At 47.4% G+C, this 15,911-nt stretch overlaps 1 protein-coding gene across 1 annotated transcript in view; it reads left to right on the forward strand.

Annotated features, from left to right (window-relative positions):
- Positions 1-1,260: 1,260 nt before the first annotated feature.
- Positions 1,261-15,911, forward strand: part of FBXO17 (F-box protein 17) — a 35,951-nt gene continuing 21,300 nt past the window's right edge. The window contains exon 1 of the mRNA XM_009194409.4: positions 1,261-2,282. The gene's annotated coding sequence lies outside the window, so the exon portion shown is untranslated. The remainder of the gene's footprint in view (positions 2,283-15,911) is intronic.

Below are 15,911 nucleotides of genomic sequence, written 5' to 3' on the forward strand. Positions count from 1 at the left end.
GGCCCCCAGCTCTTCAAATAGTGAGACCTGCCTGCACCCACATTAGGCTATTTATACCGTCTCTTCCACTGAGTGCGTATTTCTCTCCACACAGCTTTTATTTTTTATTTATTGACTTATTTATTTATTTTTGAGACAGAGTCTCGCTCTGTCACCCAGGCTGGATGCAGTGACACAAGATCTCAGCTCACCACAACCTCTGACTCCCAGGTTCAAGCAATTCTGCCTCAGCCTCCTGAGTAGCTGGGACCACAGGCGCGCACCACATACCTGGCTAATTTTTGTATTTTTAGTAGAGACAGTGTTTCACCATGTTGGCCAGGCTGGTCTCAAACTCCTGACCTCGAGTGACTCACCAACCTCGGCCTCCCAAAGTGCTGGGATTACAGGTGTGAGCCACTGCTCCCGGCCTCCACACAGACGTTGAAGCAGGAATATCATGCACTTTGGAGTACTGCCCCCAACCCGGGGGGATATTGCAGAACTCTGTATGGATATCTGAACTGTATTTTAAAATCCAGGCCTGGCTCATGCCTGGAATCCCAGCTACTCAGGAGTCTGAGGCAGGACGATCCCTTGAACCTAGGAATTCAGAGTTGCAGTGAGTTACGTTCGAGCCACTGCACTCCAGCCTGGGTGGCTGAGCGAGACCCTGTCTCAAAAAAACTAGATAAATAAAAAATAAATAAAATAAGACCGGGCGTGGTGGTTCACGCCTGTAATCCCAGCAATTTGGGAGGTCGAGGCGGGTGGATCACCTGAGGTCAGGAGTTCGAGACCAACCTGGCCAACATGGCGAAACCCCATCTCTTCTAAAAAATACAAAAATTAGCTGGGCGTGGTGGTGGGCACCTGTAATCACAGCTACTCGGGAGGCTGAGGCAGAATTGCTTGAACCCGAGAGGCGAAGATTGCAGTGAGCCGAGATCGAGCCACTGCACTCCAGCGTGGGCAAAAGAGCGAGATTCCGTCTCAAAAAAATAAAATAAAATAAATAAAACCCCCAACATCCGGAATGCAAAACGAACTAGGCCTACGCCTTTCACATAAGAAACTGCGTGTGGATCTGTGCTAAAAACTCTACCAATAATACAGTAATTTGACAACTCACGGCAGAAAATGCTTTCAAAGGCGGTTGGTACAAATAATACAATAGTAGTCAAATTAGCGTTGGCTCTGAGCCCAGCACTGTGCTCCGCGCTGCACATGCAGAGTCTCACGCCGTCCTCACGATGGCGCTGTGGGGCCTGGCTGAGGTTTCTAGGGGAAGGGGCCTTGGCTAGAAACCTCAGGGGCCTTTCCAGGCTCTCTGGCTGTGTGACCCCTCCAAGCTAGCGACTTGGACTACGTGCAATAGACCAGATATCTCTGGACTTCAGTTTCTCAGGAGAGGCGTCCATGAGGAGGTCATGCATGTAAAGCATGTAGCACAGTGGCAGATACGAGCCAGTGGGTCTGGAGAATGATTTACCAGCGTGGGCAAGGCCTGGCTTCCAGAAAACTAGCTCTGGGGTGTCTGAGATCAGTCACCTTGAGGTCCCTGCTGCAATCTAGGGCCATCAGAAGGGACTGCAAAGACCCAAGGGCAGAGGTAAAGGGAGAAAATGGGTGGTGGCCCCAGCCGGATTAATTCAGTTGTCTATAGCTGGTGGGAGGACGGAGGAGTCCTAAGGTGGGAGGGTGCAGGTTTGTCATTGCCACAGAAAGTGTGTGTGCTGAAGGGAGTTAATTTAAGATCAGGCCCGGGCTGTGAGAATCTAGCCCTGGGAAGCAACGTAAATACAAGAAAATCCCTGTGACCAGGGACTTTGATCCTTTTGTTTCGAATCAGGCCCTGGGTCGGGATCACAGCTAAGCGGTTTACCAACCGTGGACCTGGGCAGGATCCCATACATGTGAGGGGTGGAGACGGCCGCAAGCAGGCCAGAACCAGAAGGAAACGGAATTTGAATGGGGGTGGGGAGCTAGGACCAGTCCCTCCGCGGCAACTGGGCCTCCCGCTTGCAGCACGCAGCCCTCCCAGCTCCCCCGCCCGCCCTCGCTCCCGCCCGGCCCAGCCGCCGGAGGAGGGGCGGCCTCCCGCACCCGCCCGCGGGATCTCAGAGTCACCGCCCCCGGCGCCGGGCTGCAGCCGCCACGCCCCGGGAGAGGACCGACTGCCTAGACCGCGGGTCCCGGGGCTCCCTAGGCCACGCCGATCACGGGAGGCCCCCGACTGCCTCCCAGAGCAAAGGGAGAAAAGGAGCTTAGCCCTCCGCTGCAGCCTCCGAGCAGCCCGCCAGGTGAGCGCCGGGACAGGTAGGGGACCCGGGTCGGGACCCAAACGTCAGTCCCATTCTCGCCCACAGCTGGGGCGCCCCGGGAAGGATTCCCGCGCCAGGCCCTACCCGGAGGGGCGGGTCCCTGAGAGTCCCATAACCCGCAGCGTCCCTTCCCCGGGCCCTCCCTCGGCCCGAGGCTCCTTTAAACCCAAAGTTATACAGATGCACGTTAGAAAGCCCCAAATCTGGAAGGGCTTTGCTTTGAACGTGGGTGTTCGAACGCCCAGGCCTCTCCACCCCTGGCGCGCGTCCGCGGAGGCTACCATCTAAAACCCCTGCCAAACGCTGCAAACCAACACGTGGGCGCAACAGCCCGGGGAAGGCCTGGCCGCTTTTTACCGTTGCTTGATTTTCTGTCTTCTGGCCGTCAGTCCCTTCGCAGAATCTGTGAATCAGAAGCCTCGGAGGGCGGTTTCTTGATTTAGCTACTTGGGCACATTATGTGTTTCGCTATGGCCCCAACTCTCAATTTAAATTTTGTTCTGCCAAGTTACTTTTGCAATGTTCAGCGGTATGTTCTAAAGCTCTGTATACTGTCTCTTCGACTTTAGACAGCGTCTATTTACTCCATATTTTGAAAGACAAATATTACGGGAGTCTAGTTGTAAAATAAATAATACTTTTAAAAAAATGTTCCAGTAATACACGACACTCAGACACGTAGGACAGGACAGAGCTTTGCATGGAAAACAACCCGCCTTTAAACAACAGCCTCTCCCTCACCACCGCCCCCAACCCCTGTCGGCCAGATACATTTTTTTGTAACTACATTGCTTTTCAAAAATGGCAAAAAGTAACTCGTGATCGCTGGTGCCTTGTTTTTAACGTTTTCCACCTTTTATTCCTTTGGTATCTATTTCCAAATCTTTAAAGCAGATTTTTGGATTGTTATTTCTTATTTCATCAACTTTTAGACGACGCGTCCATGGATCCCTTGCTAAAAATAGCAGACAACTTTAATCATCTCCATGGTTTTCCTCCTCCCTATATAATCACCTCCCTGTATAGTCAGGACATTACTTTTGGCTTCTCTATTGGCTACTTTTCTAACATAAAATATTTTTTTAACTTGAATTTATTGTTCCATTAAATATACCTAGTATCCGTTGACTCTCTCTCTTTTTTTTTTTTTTTTTTTTTTTTTGAGACGCAGTCTCGCTCTGTCGCCCAGGCTGGAGTGCAGTGGCCGGATCTCAGCTCACACTGCAAGCTCCGCCTCCCGGGTTTACGCCATTCTCCTGCCTCAGCCTCCCGAGTAGCTGGGACTACAGGCTCCCGCCACCGCGCCCGGCTAGTTTTTTGTATTTTTTAGTAGAGACGGGGTTTCACCGTGTTAGCCAGGATGGTCTCGATCTCCTGACCTCGTGATCCACCCGTCTCGGCCTCCCAAAGTGCTGGGATTACAGGCTTGAGCCACCGCACCCGGCCATGACTCTCTTTTTATAAGTCTTGGCTAAGGAACTTCTTTTTAAAAAATACATTTTTAGGCCGGGCGCCGGCGCGGTGGCTCACGCCTGTAATCCCAGCACTTTGGGAGGCCAAGGCCAGGAGATCACCTGAGGTTAGGAGTTAAAGACTAGTTAAAGACTAGCCTGGGCCGGGCGCGGTGGCTCAAGCCTGTAATCCCAGCACTTTGGGAGGCCGAGGCGGGTGGATCACGAGGTCAGGAGATCGAGACCATCCTGGCTAACATGGTGAAACCCCGTCTCTACTAAAAAAATACAAAAAACCAGCCGGGCGTGGTGGCGGGCGCCTGTAGTCCCAGCTACTCGGAGGCTGAGGCGGGAGAATGGCGTGAACCCAGGAGGTGGAGCTTGCAGTGAGCCGAGATCGCGCCACTGCACTCCAGCCTGGGCGACAGAGCAAGACTCCGTCTCAAAAAAAAAAAAAAAAAAAAAAAAAAAAAAAGACTAGCCTGGCCAAGATGAAACCCCATCTCTACTAAAAGTTCAAAAATTAGCCTGGCATGGTGGTGGGTGCCTGTAATCCCAGCTACTCAGGAGGCTGAGGAAGGAGAATCGCTTGAACCCTGGAGGTGGAGGTTGCAGTGAGCCAAGATCGCACCATTTGCACTCCAGCCTGGGTGATAAGAGCGAGACTCTGTCTCAAAAAATATATATACACACACACACACACACACACACACACACACACACATATATATATGTATTTGAGACCCCATCTCAGTCAAATCAAATCAAATCAAAACTGTGTTGCCCAGGCTGGAGTGCCGTGTCTTAATCATGGCTCACTGCAGCCTCGACCTCCTGGGCTCAAGAGATCCTCCCACCTCAGCCTCCTGAGTAACTGGGGCTACAGGTACATGCCCCCAAACCCCACTACTTTGTGTATTTTTTGTGGATACGGTTTTGCCATGTTACCCAGGCTGGTCTCGAACCCCTGGGCTCAAGCCATCCACTCATCTTGGCCATCAAAAGTCCTGGGATTACACGTGTGAGCCACCGGCGCCCAGACAAAAAGATAAATTTTTAAAATAACATTTTTGTATTTATGTAAATATTAATTTCTTCAATTCCAATCAAGTTCTACATATGGCTTACAAATCAGATAGAAAAGCTTGCCTTAATTTTTTTCTATAATAAAAGTAATAGAATCTCTTTTAGAAAAATGGAAAACGAAGTGTTTTAGATTAAAAGAGATGAAACCTGCCACCCCCAATGGTGTTTGAGCCCCCATGGGGATCTTGTTAGGAGAAAGCAACCACAGAAGACCTGCTAGAGACAGTAGGGGAAATTGTTCACGGCGTGGGTGTTGACGGCAGAATGGATTTTTTTTTTTTTTTTTTTTTTTTTTTTGAGACGGAGTCTTGCTCTGTCGCCCAGGCTGGAGTGCAGTGGCGCAATCTCGGCTTACTGCAAGCTCCGTCTCCCGGGTTCATGCCATTCTCCTGCCTCAGCCTCCCATGTAGCTGGGACTACAGGCGCCCACCACCGCACCTGGCTAATTTTTTGTATTTTTAGTAGAGACGGGGTTTCACCGTGTTAGCCAGGATGGTCTCGATCTCCTGACCTTGTGATCTGCCCGTCTTGGCCTCCAAAAGTGCTGGGATTACAGGCGTGAGCCACCGCGCCTGGCCTCAGAATGGATTTTTGAGACGGAATCTCATTCTGTCGCCCAGGCTAGAGTGCAGTGGCACAATCTCGGCTCACTGCAACCTCCACCTCCTGGGTTCAAGCGATTCTCCTGCCTCAGCCTCCTGAGTAGCTGGGATTACAGGCATGTGCCACCACGCCCAGCTAATTTTTTTTGTAATTTTAGTAGAGATGGGGTTTCACCATATTGGTCAGCCTGGTCTCGAACTCCTGACCTCGTGATCCACTAGCCTTGGCCTCCCAAAGTGCTGGAATTACAAGCGTGAGCCACCACACCCGGCCAGGTTGCCCTTAATCTTAAGAGATTCATTAGGAAGTACTGAAGAGTAGTTCATCAAGGCCACCAGGTGCGGTGACTTACGCCTGTAATCCCAGCACTTTGGGAGGCCGAGGAGTTCGAGACCAGTCTGGCCAACAGAGTGAAACCCTGCCTCTATAAAAATAAAAATTTAGCAGGGCATGACGGCAGGTACCTGTAATCCCAGCTACTCCGGAGGCTAAGGCGGGAGAATCGCTTGAACCCGGGAGGTGGAGGTTGCAGTGAGCCAAGATCACACCATTACACACCAACCTGGGTGACAAGAGTGAAACACTGTCCAAAAAAAAGAGAGGCAAAATGTGCAGCGTATAGCAATGTTCATTTGATTACTCTTTCAACTTGTCTGTATAATGAAATTTCTTTTGCTTTTTGAGATTTGAGTCTTGCTCTGTCGCCCAGGTTGAGTCAGTGGTCGGATTCAGCTCACTGCAAGCTCCACCCCAGGTTTACCATTCTCCTGCCTCAGCCTCCCGAGTAGCTGGGACTATAGGCTACCGCCACCACCTCAAGGTTTTTTTGTATTTTTTAGTAGAGACAGGGGTTTCACCGTGGTTAGCCAGGATGGTCTTGATCTCCTGACCTCATGATCTGCCTGTCTCGGCCTCCCAAAGTGCTGAGATTACAGGCTTGAGCCACCGCGCCCGGCTATAATGAAATTTCATAGTAAAAATTGAGAGAAAATAAAGTAAGATGATTTTGAAACAAAGAAAGAGACAGAAGACATGTATACAGTAGCACAGACTATGGAGTCCTGTATACCCCCCAGCAGGTTTTTTTTTTTTTCTTTGAAATGGGGTCTCACTCTGTCGCCTAGGCTGCAGTGCAGTGGCACAATCACAGCTCACTGCAGCCTTGACCTCCTGGGTTCAAGCAATTCTCCTGCCTCAGCCTCCTGAGTAACTGGGATTACAGGTGTGCGCCACCACACCCGGCAAATTTTTGTATTTTTAGTGGAGATGGGGTTTCACTATGTCGGCCAGGCTGGTCTCGAACTCCTGACCTCAGGTGATCCACCTGCCTTGGCTTCCCAAAGTGCTGGGGATAACAAGAGTGAGTGAGCCACTGTGCCTGGCTCAGTTTTTTTGTTTTTTGGTTTTTTTTCTTTTTTTCTATTATTCTTTTCCCTTGGTCCCACCTTACAAAACCCACCATTCTCTTACTACCCAGTGGGGGTCTCAGTCTGTTTTGTAGAATGGAGGCTGCCCCATTCAGGAATCTTGAATAAAAACCCATTAGATCTATAACTAAATTTGTTGTAATTTTGTCTTTTGACGTGGCTCTGTTGCTTCTTTGCTGGGTGACCTTGGGCATGTTGCTTTCATCCTCCAAGTCTCAGTTTCCCCATGTGCCTACTTCATGGGGTGGTTTGAGGCTTCTGTGAGATTTTGTAAAGCAATTCCGACATGCCTAGAGCAACATAAGTGCTCAGTTAACAGTAGCTGTTAGTATTTTGTGAAGGTATTTCCTTAACTATTATAGCCTGTTCACCTATGACTGACACTGTTAACTGCTGCAGCTGAGCCCTTTCTTTCTCTTTTCTTCTTTTTGTTTTTTAATTGAGACAGGGTTTCATTCTCACCCAGACTGGAGTGCAGTGGCACAGTCTTGGCTCACTGCAACCTCAACTTCCTGGGCTCAAGTGATCCTCCCACCTCAGCCTCCCGAGTAGCTGGGACCACAAGCGCACACCACCATGCCTGGCTAATTGTTAAATTTTGTTTGTAGAGACAGGAGTCTCACTATGTTACCCAGGCTGGTCTCAAACTCTTGGGCTCAAACCATCCTCCTGCCTTGGCCTCCCAAAGTGCTGGGATTACAGGCATGAGCCACCGCACCCAGTCACCACTCATTTTTCTAGGGATAGATTTGGAACTTTGTATTTTGTTTTTCCTTTTGCAAATTCATCGAACGATCGTGCCAGAGGTTCAGTTTTTGTCCTACTGTGTTTCGCCTTGTTTTTTCCTAAGCACGTCTGTCCTTATCCCACATTCTTCTAGTCTCTGATGGGAGCATATGGAGGTGCCCACGTGAACTCCTCCAATCCCATAGCTGGGCATTTGCTGCTAATCATAGTAACTCTTCACAGTGGCAGCAAACATTTGTCGAGGGCCAGGCCCTGATCTCATGAAATTTCCCTACAACTGTGAGGGGCAGGGATTATTAGGGGTCCATCATCTCTGAGCCAAAACTCTTGGGCCACATGCATTTGGGAATCTAGACTTTGATTTTTTTTTTTAATTTTTTTTTTGAAGACAGACTCTCCTTTGTTACCCAGGCTGGAGTGAAGTAGTGCAATCTTGGCTGACTGCCACCTCCACCTCCTGGATTCAAGCCATTCTCCTGCCTCAGCCTCCCAAGTAACTGTGATTATAGGCACGCACCACCACGCCCAGCTAATTTTCATATTTTAGTAGAGACGGGGTTTCACTATGTTGACCAGGCTGGTCTCGAACTCCTGACCAAGTGATCTGCCTGCCTCAACCTCCCAAAGTGCTGGGATTATAAGCGTGAGCCACCATGCCCAGCCTAGACTTTGAATAGTAAGCAAGTCGTACGGAGCCTATTTGGTATGTTACGTAAGTCCCCTAGTAGGGCTGAGGAGCATTTGTGTAATCAAACACTAATAGGCCTTCAGTGAAATGCACGTTCATTCTCAGGGGAGTAACTAAAGACTATACAAAACCTCATGACAGCTTGAGTCAGCTCCTGCCACCAAATGGGTCCGGGAAAAACTTGGTTTTCTGAGCTTTTAAACATGTAGATTGTGGATGACAGATGTGGACCTGCATATTTCCCATCTTGCAGAGGGGACATTCTCACACACAAAGAAAGGACCAGGCGTGGCGGCTCATGCCTATAATCCCAGCACTTTGGGAGGCTGAGGTGGGCAGATCATTTGAGGTCAGGAGTTCAAGACCAGCCTGGCCAACATGGTGAAACCCCATCTCTACTAAAAATACAAAAATTAGCCAGGCGTGGTGGTGTGTGCCTGTGGTCCCAGCTCCAGAGGAGGCTGAGGCAGGAGGATCGATTTAGTCCAGGAGTTGGAGGCTGCAGCGAGCTATGATTGCACCCATGTACTCCAGCCTGGGCAACACAGTGAGACCCTATCTCAAAAAAAATTTTTTTTTTTTTTTTTACTTTTGATAATCATTCATGTTCTGGGTACTTGTGGCTTAGTCCTTATTTTGTATTTGTATTATTTATAATACTTGTATTTGTGCTATTTGTATTATTGTGCTATATAGTAGTCCATCTTATCTTATTAATGACTTATTTGTATGTGCTACAGTGGACGGGCATCTGGGACTTTTCCAGTCTGAAGCTGTTAGGAACAAGACCGCCATGAATATTCTTGTATGTGTTTTCTGGCTCTGGGGTGGAGTTGCTGGGCCGTGGGGCAGGCACATTTTCATTTTTACTTCAGATGTCCAATGGGCCAGGCACAGTGGCTCATGCCTGTAATCCCAGCACTTCGGGAGGCCAAGGCAGGCGGATCACTTGAGCTCAGGAGTTTGAGACCAGCCTGGCCAATATGGTGAAACCCTGTCTCTACTAAAAATACAAAAATTAGCTGGGCGTGGTGGCAGGCGCCTGTAATCCCAGCTACTTGGGAGTCTGAGGCACAAGAATCACTTGAACCCAGAAGGCAGAGGTTGCAGTGAGTTGAGATCGTGCCACTGCACTCCAGCCTGGACGATAGAGTGAGACTCAGTCTCAAAAAAAAAAAAAAAGTCCAGTGGTTTCCAAGGTGATTCCAAATGGATTCCACCAGGAATGTATGGGAGTTCTCTTTGATAGTGTTTTTAGTGAATTGCAGTAACATTGCACTGTTTCGTTTGCTCATTTTCTTTTCTTTTCTTTTCTTTCTTTTTTTTTTTTGGAGACGGTATCTCACTCTGTCACCCAGGCTACAATGCAGTGGCGGGATCTCGGCTCACTGTAGCCTTGACTTCTGGGCTCAAGCAATCCTCCCACCTCAGCCTCTCAAATAACTGGGACTACACACACATGCGCCATGCCCTGCTAATTTTTTTGTAGAGATGGGGGTCTCGCTATGTTGTCCAGGCTGGTCTTGAACTCACAGACTCAAAGGATCATCCCGCCTCAGCACTAAATCCCAAAGTGCTGGGATTACAGGCGTGAGCCATCACACCCAGCTGTACATTTGCTTTTACATTGTTAAGGGGGAAACATCTACATTCTGTTCTGTTTCCATATTTAAGCCCTACATGCTTTAACTGCAAAGTTTGCCGTGTTTTTTTAAATCAGCTTTTTTGAGGTGTAATTTACACACCGAAAAATTCAGCCCTGTTAAAGTGGACAACTTCATGGTTTTTAGTGACTTTACAGAGTTGTGCAACCATCGCCACTGTGACAAAGCATTTTCATCAGCCCCAAAATATCCCTTGTGTCTATTTGTAGTCACTCTGTTCCCAGCCTAGCCCAGGGCAACTACTAATCTACTTTATGATCAAATAGATTTGTCTTTTCTGGTCATTTCATAGAAGCACATTATATAATATGTTGCCTTTTGCGTCTGGCCTCTTTCATGTAGCATGTTGCTTTGGGGTTTATTCATGCTATAGTGTGTTTATTATTTTTTATTGCTTCACAATATTCTATTTTGTGGATATGGCACATTTATCCATTCATCAGCTGATAGACATTTGAAGTATTTCCAAATGTATAATGCTGCTATGAACATTAGCATACGAGAGTTTGCATGGAGGTAGGAGGTATGTTTTCATTTCTCTTGGGTAATCTAGTTGTAGAATTGCTGGGTCTGGTCTCATGTAAGTTTATGTTTAACTTTTTTTAAATTTTTATTTATTTATTTATTTATTTTTTAGAGACAGGGTCTTATTCTGTCTCCCAAGACGGAGTGTGGTGGCGCATTCGTAGCTCACTGCAGCCCGGAACTCCTGGACTCAGGCGATCCTCCTACCTTGACCTCCCAAAGTGCTGAGATTACAGACATGAGCCACTGCACCCAGCCATGTTCAACTTTTTCTTTTTTTTTTGGAGAGAGAGTCTTGCTCTGTTGCCCAGGTTAGAGTGCAGCGGTGCAGTCTTGGCTCACTGCAACCTCCACCTCCCAAGTTAAAGTGATTCTCCTGCCTCAGCCTCCCGAGTATCTGGGATTACAGGCGCCCACCACCATGCCCGGCTAATTTTTGTGTTTTTAGTAGAGACAGGATTTTACCATGTTGGCCAGGCTGGTCTTGAACTCCTGACCTCAGGTGATCCACTTGCCTCAGCCTCTCAAAATGCTGGGATTACAGGCATAAGCCACTGTGCGCAGCCTTTTGTCCATTTTTTAACTGGTTTATCTCATTGAATTTTATGAGTGCTTTATATATTCTGTACACAAGCGCTTTATCAGATCTATAATGTGCAAGTACAAAAGTTTTAACTTATGATAATGTCTAATTTATCCATTTTTTCTTTTATGAATCATAGTTTTTGGTGTTGGATCTAAAAAATCTCTGCTTAACGCAAGATCATGAGATTTTCTCCTGTTTTCTTCTCAAAGTTTTATAGTTTTAACTCTTAAATTTAGATGTATGATTAATTTTGAGTTGATTCTGGTATGAGGTAATGGTCTAAATTCATCTTTTTGCGTATAGATTTCCAGTTGTTCCAGCACCATTTTGTTGAAAAGAGTCCTTTTCCCAAGAAAACCCATAAGTAAATCCAATGTAAAGAGAATGCCCCTAGCCTCCAGGTCAAAAGGATTCCTTTTTTGTGAACTTTATCAAATAGCTGTAACACGGATACAGTTTTATGTTTTTCCTAGAGTTTCTCATAGCTTTAATTTTTCCCTTTTGAAAGAAGTGTTTTTCTGTTAGTAACTCATCCAATCCTTTTCTTTGAATTTCTTTTTCTTCTTGTAGACATTCTTCCTTTTATAGTATCCTGTTCTTACTCTGTTTAGAACATCTTTGCAAATCTAAGTGTTCCCAGGACTAGCTACATAATTTGCATGGCCGATTGCAAAATGAAAAGGCAAGGCCACTTGTTCAGAAATAATTAAGAATGTTGAGGCCAGGCTCAGTGGCTGAGGCCTGTAATCCTAGCACTTTGGGAGGCTGAGACGGGAGAATCATTTGAGGCCAGGAGTTGGAGACCAACCTGGGCAACATAGTGAGACCCCATCTCCACACACACATACACACAAAATTTTAATTTAAAAGAATGTTGGCCAGGTGTGGTGGCTCACACCTGTAATCCCAGCACTTTGGGAAGCTGAGGTGGGTGGATCACCTGGGGTCAGGAGTTCGAGACCAGCCTGACCAACATGGTGAAACCCCGTCTCAACTAAAAATACAAAAATTAGCCAGGCGTGGTAGTGTGCTCTGGTAGTCCCAGCTACTCGGAAGGCTGAGACAGGAGAATCGCTTGAACCCAGAAGTGGAGGTTGCAGTGAGCCAAGATCATGCCACTGCACTCCTACCTGGGTGACAGAGTAAGACTCCATCTCAAAAAATAAATAAATAAATAAATAAATGAAAAGAATGTTGAGGCTGGGAGCCACAGTTCATGCCTGTAATTCCAGCACTTTGAGAGGCTGAGGCGGGCAGATTGCCTGAAGTCAGGAGTTCAAGACCAGCCTGGCCAACATAGTGAAATCCCATCTCTACTAAAAATACAAAAATTGGCCAGGAATGGTGGCTCACGCCTGTAATCCAAGCACTTTGGGAGGCCAAGGCGGGTGGATCACCTGAGGTCAGGAGTTTGGGATCAACCTGGTCAACATAGCAAAACCTCATCTCTACTAAAAACACAAAAATTAGCCTGGCTTGGTGGTTCATGCCTATAATCCCAGCTACTCAGGAGGCTGAGGCTGGAGAATCGCTTGAACCCAGGAGGTGGAGGTTGCAGTGAGCCGAGATCACGCCATTGCACTCCAGCCTGGGCAACAAGAGCGAAACTCCATCTCAAAAAAAATAAAAATAAATAAAAATAAAAATATAAAAATTAGCCAGGTGTGGTGGTGGGCGCCTGTAGTCCCAGCTACTCAGGAGGCTGAGGCAGGAGAATCACTTGAACACAGGAGGCAGAGGTTGCAGTGAGCTGAGATTGTGCCACTGCACTCCAGCCTGGGAGACAGAGCAAGACTCTATCTCAAAAAAACAAAAAAGAAAAAAAGAAAAGAAAAAGCATGTCAATATAGCCACAGTGGAGCACTGAAAAGAGGGTGGGCCACATGTGAACACACAGGTTGCATGCCCATGAAGCCAGCCCTGGCTGGCTTCCTCCATGTTCTTTTGGTCCTGTGAATTGTCTCTGTTTCCTCTGGGGTCAGTTCACTTTCCTTCTGCTTGTTAATTTAATGTTTCTCTTTCAGGCTGCTAGTTCTTTTAAACATCTGATGGTCCTTGCTATCCCGTCACTTTTTCAAACAAGAGGCTGGATGACTGATTGTGATTTTTGGTTTGCTTGTTTTTAAGTCAGTGGTATGAGATTTGGGGCTGTTATAAATACACTCGTTTCCCACTGGCCTCTTGGTCAAGTTGAATGGATGACTGTGAACTCTGTGTTCTGTAGGCAGCACTTGTTCATTTTAGCAGGGAGGAAAACAGTCTTTGTGCTCGGAGCTCACTCCCAGATGCCAGATGGGGAGGGCTTTACTCAGTAACACCAGCAGCTTCCCAGGGGCTGCATGCAATTTTTTTTTTCTTTTCTTTTTTTCTTTGAAATGGGTTCTCACTCTGTCACCCAGGCTGGAGCACAGTGGTGTTATCACCGTTCACTACAGCCTCCACCTCCTGAGTTCAAGCAATCCTCCCACCTCAGCTTCCCAAGTAGCTGGGACTACAGGTGCTTGCAACCATGTCTGGTTAATTTTATATTTTGTAGAGATGGAGGTCTTGCTGTGTTGCCCAGGCTGGTCTGGAACTCCTGGCCTCAAGCAATCCCCCTGCCTCATTCTCCCAAAATGTTGGGATTACAGGCATGAGCCACCGTCCCTGGCCAAAAGAGTTAAAAATTAATAAGGGACAGGAGGCTGAGGCAGAAGAATTGCTTGAACCCAGGAGGCGGAGGTTGCAGTGAGCCGAGATCATGCCGCTGCACTTCAGCCTGGGTGACAGAGTGAGACTCCGTCTCAAACAAACAAACAAAAAAATTAATAAGGGAATTGGGTAGAGGAAAGTATCCTGAAGGAATGAAAAGGAAACCATTCTGTGTAAACTTTTTAAAAGATTGATAGTACCAATACCAGGTGCTGGCAACTGCAATGCATACAGAATTTTTGGGAATGCAGATGGTACAGTCATGCTGGAACTGCGGGCATTTTCTTGTAACGTTAAATATACACCTGCCATGTGATCCAAAAATTCTACTCCTAAGTATCTACTCAAGAGCAATGAAAACGGCTGGGCGCGATGACTCATGCCTGTAATCCCAGCACTTTGGGAGGCCACGGCAGGCAGATCACTTAAGGTCAGGTGTTCAAGACCAGCCTGGCCAACTTGGTGAAACCCCGTCTCCTACTAAAAATACAAAAATTAGCCAGGCGTGATGGCGCACACCTGTAATCCCAGCTACTTGGGAGGCTGAGGCAGGAGAATCGCTTGAACCTGGGAGGCAGAGGTTGCAGTGAGCCAAGATCGCGAGACTGCACTCTAGCCTCGCCTGGGCAACAGAGTGAGAGTCTGTCTCGAAAAAAAAATAAATAAATAAGGCTAGGCGTGGTGCCTCACGCTTGTAATCCTAGAACTTTGGGAGGCTGAGGTGGGCGGATTGCCTGAGCTCAGGAGTTTGAGACCAGCCTGGGCAACACGGTGAAACCCCATCTCTACTAAAATACAAAAAATTGGCCATGCATGGCGGCATGTGCCTGTAATCCCAGCTACTTGGGAGGCTGAGGCAGGAGAACTGGCTTGAACTCAGGAGGCGGATGTTGCAGTGAGCCGAGATTGCACCACTGCACTCCAGCCTGGGTGACAGAGCACGACTCTGTCTCAAAAAAAAAAAAAAAAAAAAGCAATGAAAACATATGTCCACACAAACACTTCAAACACTTGTACATGAATATTCATAGCAGCTTTATTCATAATACCCCTAAGCTGGAAACAACCCAAATGTCCATCATACTGAGTGGATAAACAGGTTGTGGATTATGCATTCAGTGGACCATTACTCAGCAACAAAAAGGAATCGACTACTGGTTTATACACAACAAGTGGATGGGCCAGGTGCGGTGGCTCATGCCTGTAATCCCAGCAATTTGGGAAACCAAGCTGGGAAGATTGCTGAGCCCAGGAGTTCAAGGCTAGCCTGGGCAACATAGCAAGACCCTGTCTCAAAATAAATTAAAAATTAGCCAGGCATGGTGGGGTGCACCTGTGGTCCCAGCTACTCTGGAGGCTGAGATGGGAGGATTGCTTGAGCCTGGGAGGTCATGGCGGCAGTGAGCTATGATGGCGCCACTGCCCTCTAGCCTGGGCAACAGAGTGAGACCCTGCCTCAAAAAAATACATATATATACGAATGAATCACATTATGTTATGTTACATTATGTTATGTTGCATTATGTTAAAGGAGAGGACAAATAACCCTAAGCCATGCCTACAACTCAAAGAATATTACAGGCATGAGCCACTGCGCCTGGCCCAGATGCCTTCTTCACAAGGAGACACATACTGTGTGTATCAGAATCCAACCAGAAGACAAACCACATAGTAATTTGAACAGCAATTGTTTAATATACAGAATTGTTAACTATAATAGGGGATTAGAGTAAGAGGAACTGGTTACTAAGAAATAAAGAGAATACTAACAAATGTAGAAATAGACCGGGCACAGTGGCTCACACTTGTAATCCCAGCACTTTGGGAGGCCGAGGCGGGTGGATCACGAGGTCAAGAGATCGAGACCATCCCGGCCAACATGGTGAAACCCCGTCTCTACTGAAAATACAAAAAAAATTGGCTGGGCGTGGTGGTGGGCGCCTGTAGTTCCAGCTACTCAGGAGGCTGAGGCAGGAGAATCGCTTGAACCCAGGAGGCAGAGGTTGTGGTGAGCCGAGATCGTGCCACTGCAGTCTAGCCTGGGTGACAGAGAGAGACTCCATCTCAAAAAAAAAAAAAAAAGAAAAAAGAAAGAAATAGCAGATACAAGGAGCAGCCACTCCTCCTAAGTCTAAGAGAG

The sequence above is a fragment of the Papio anubis genome, chromosome 20 (genome assembly GCF_008728515.1).
Source record: "Papio anubis isolate 15944 chromosome 20, Panubis1.0, whole genome shotgun sequence".
In the NCBI taxonomy this organism is placed as follows: Eukaryota; Metazoa; Chordata; class Mammalia; order Primates; family Cercopithecidae; genus Papio; species Papio anubis.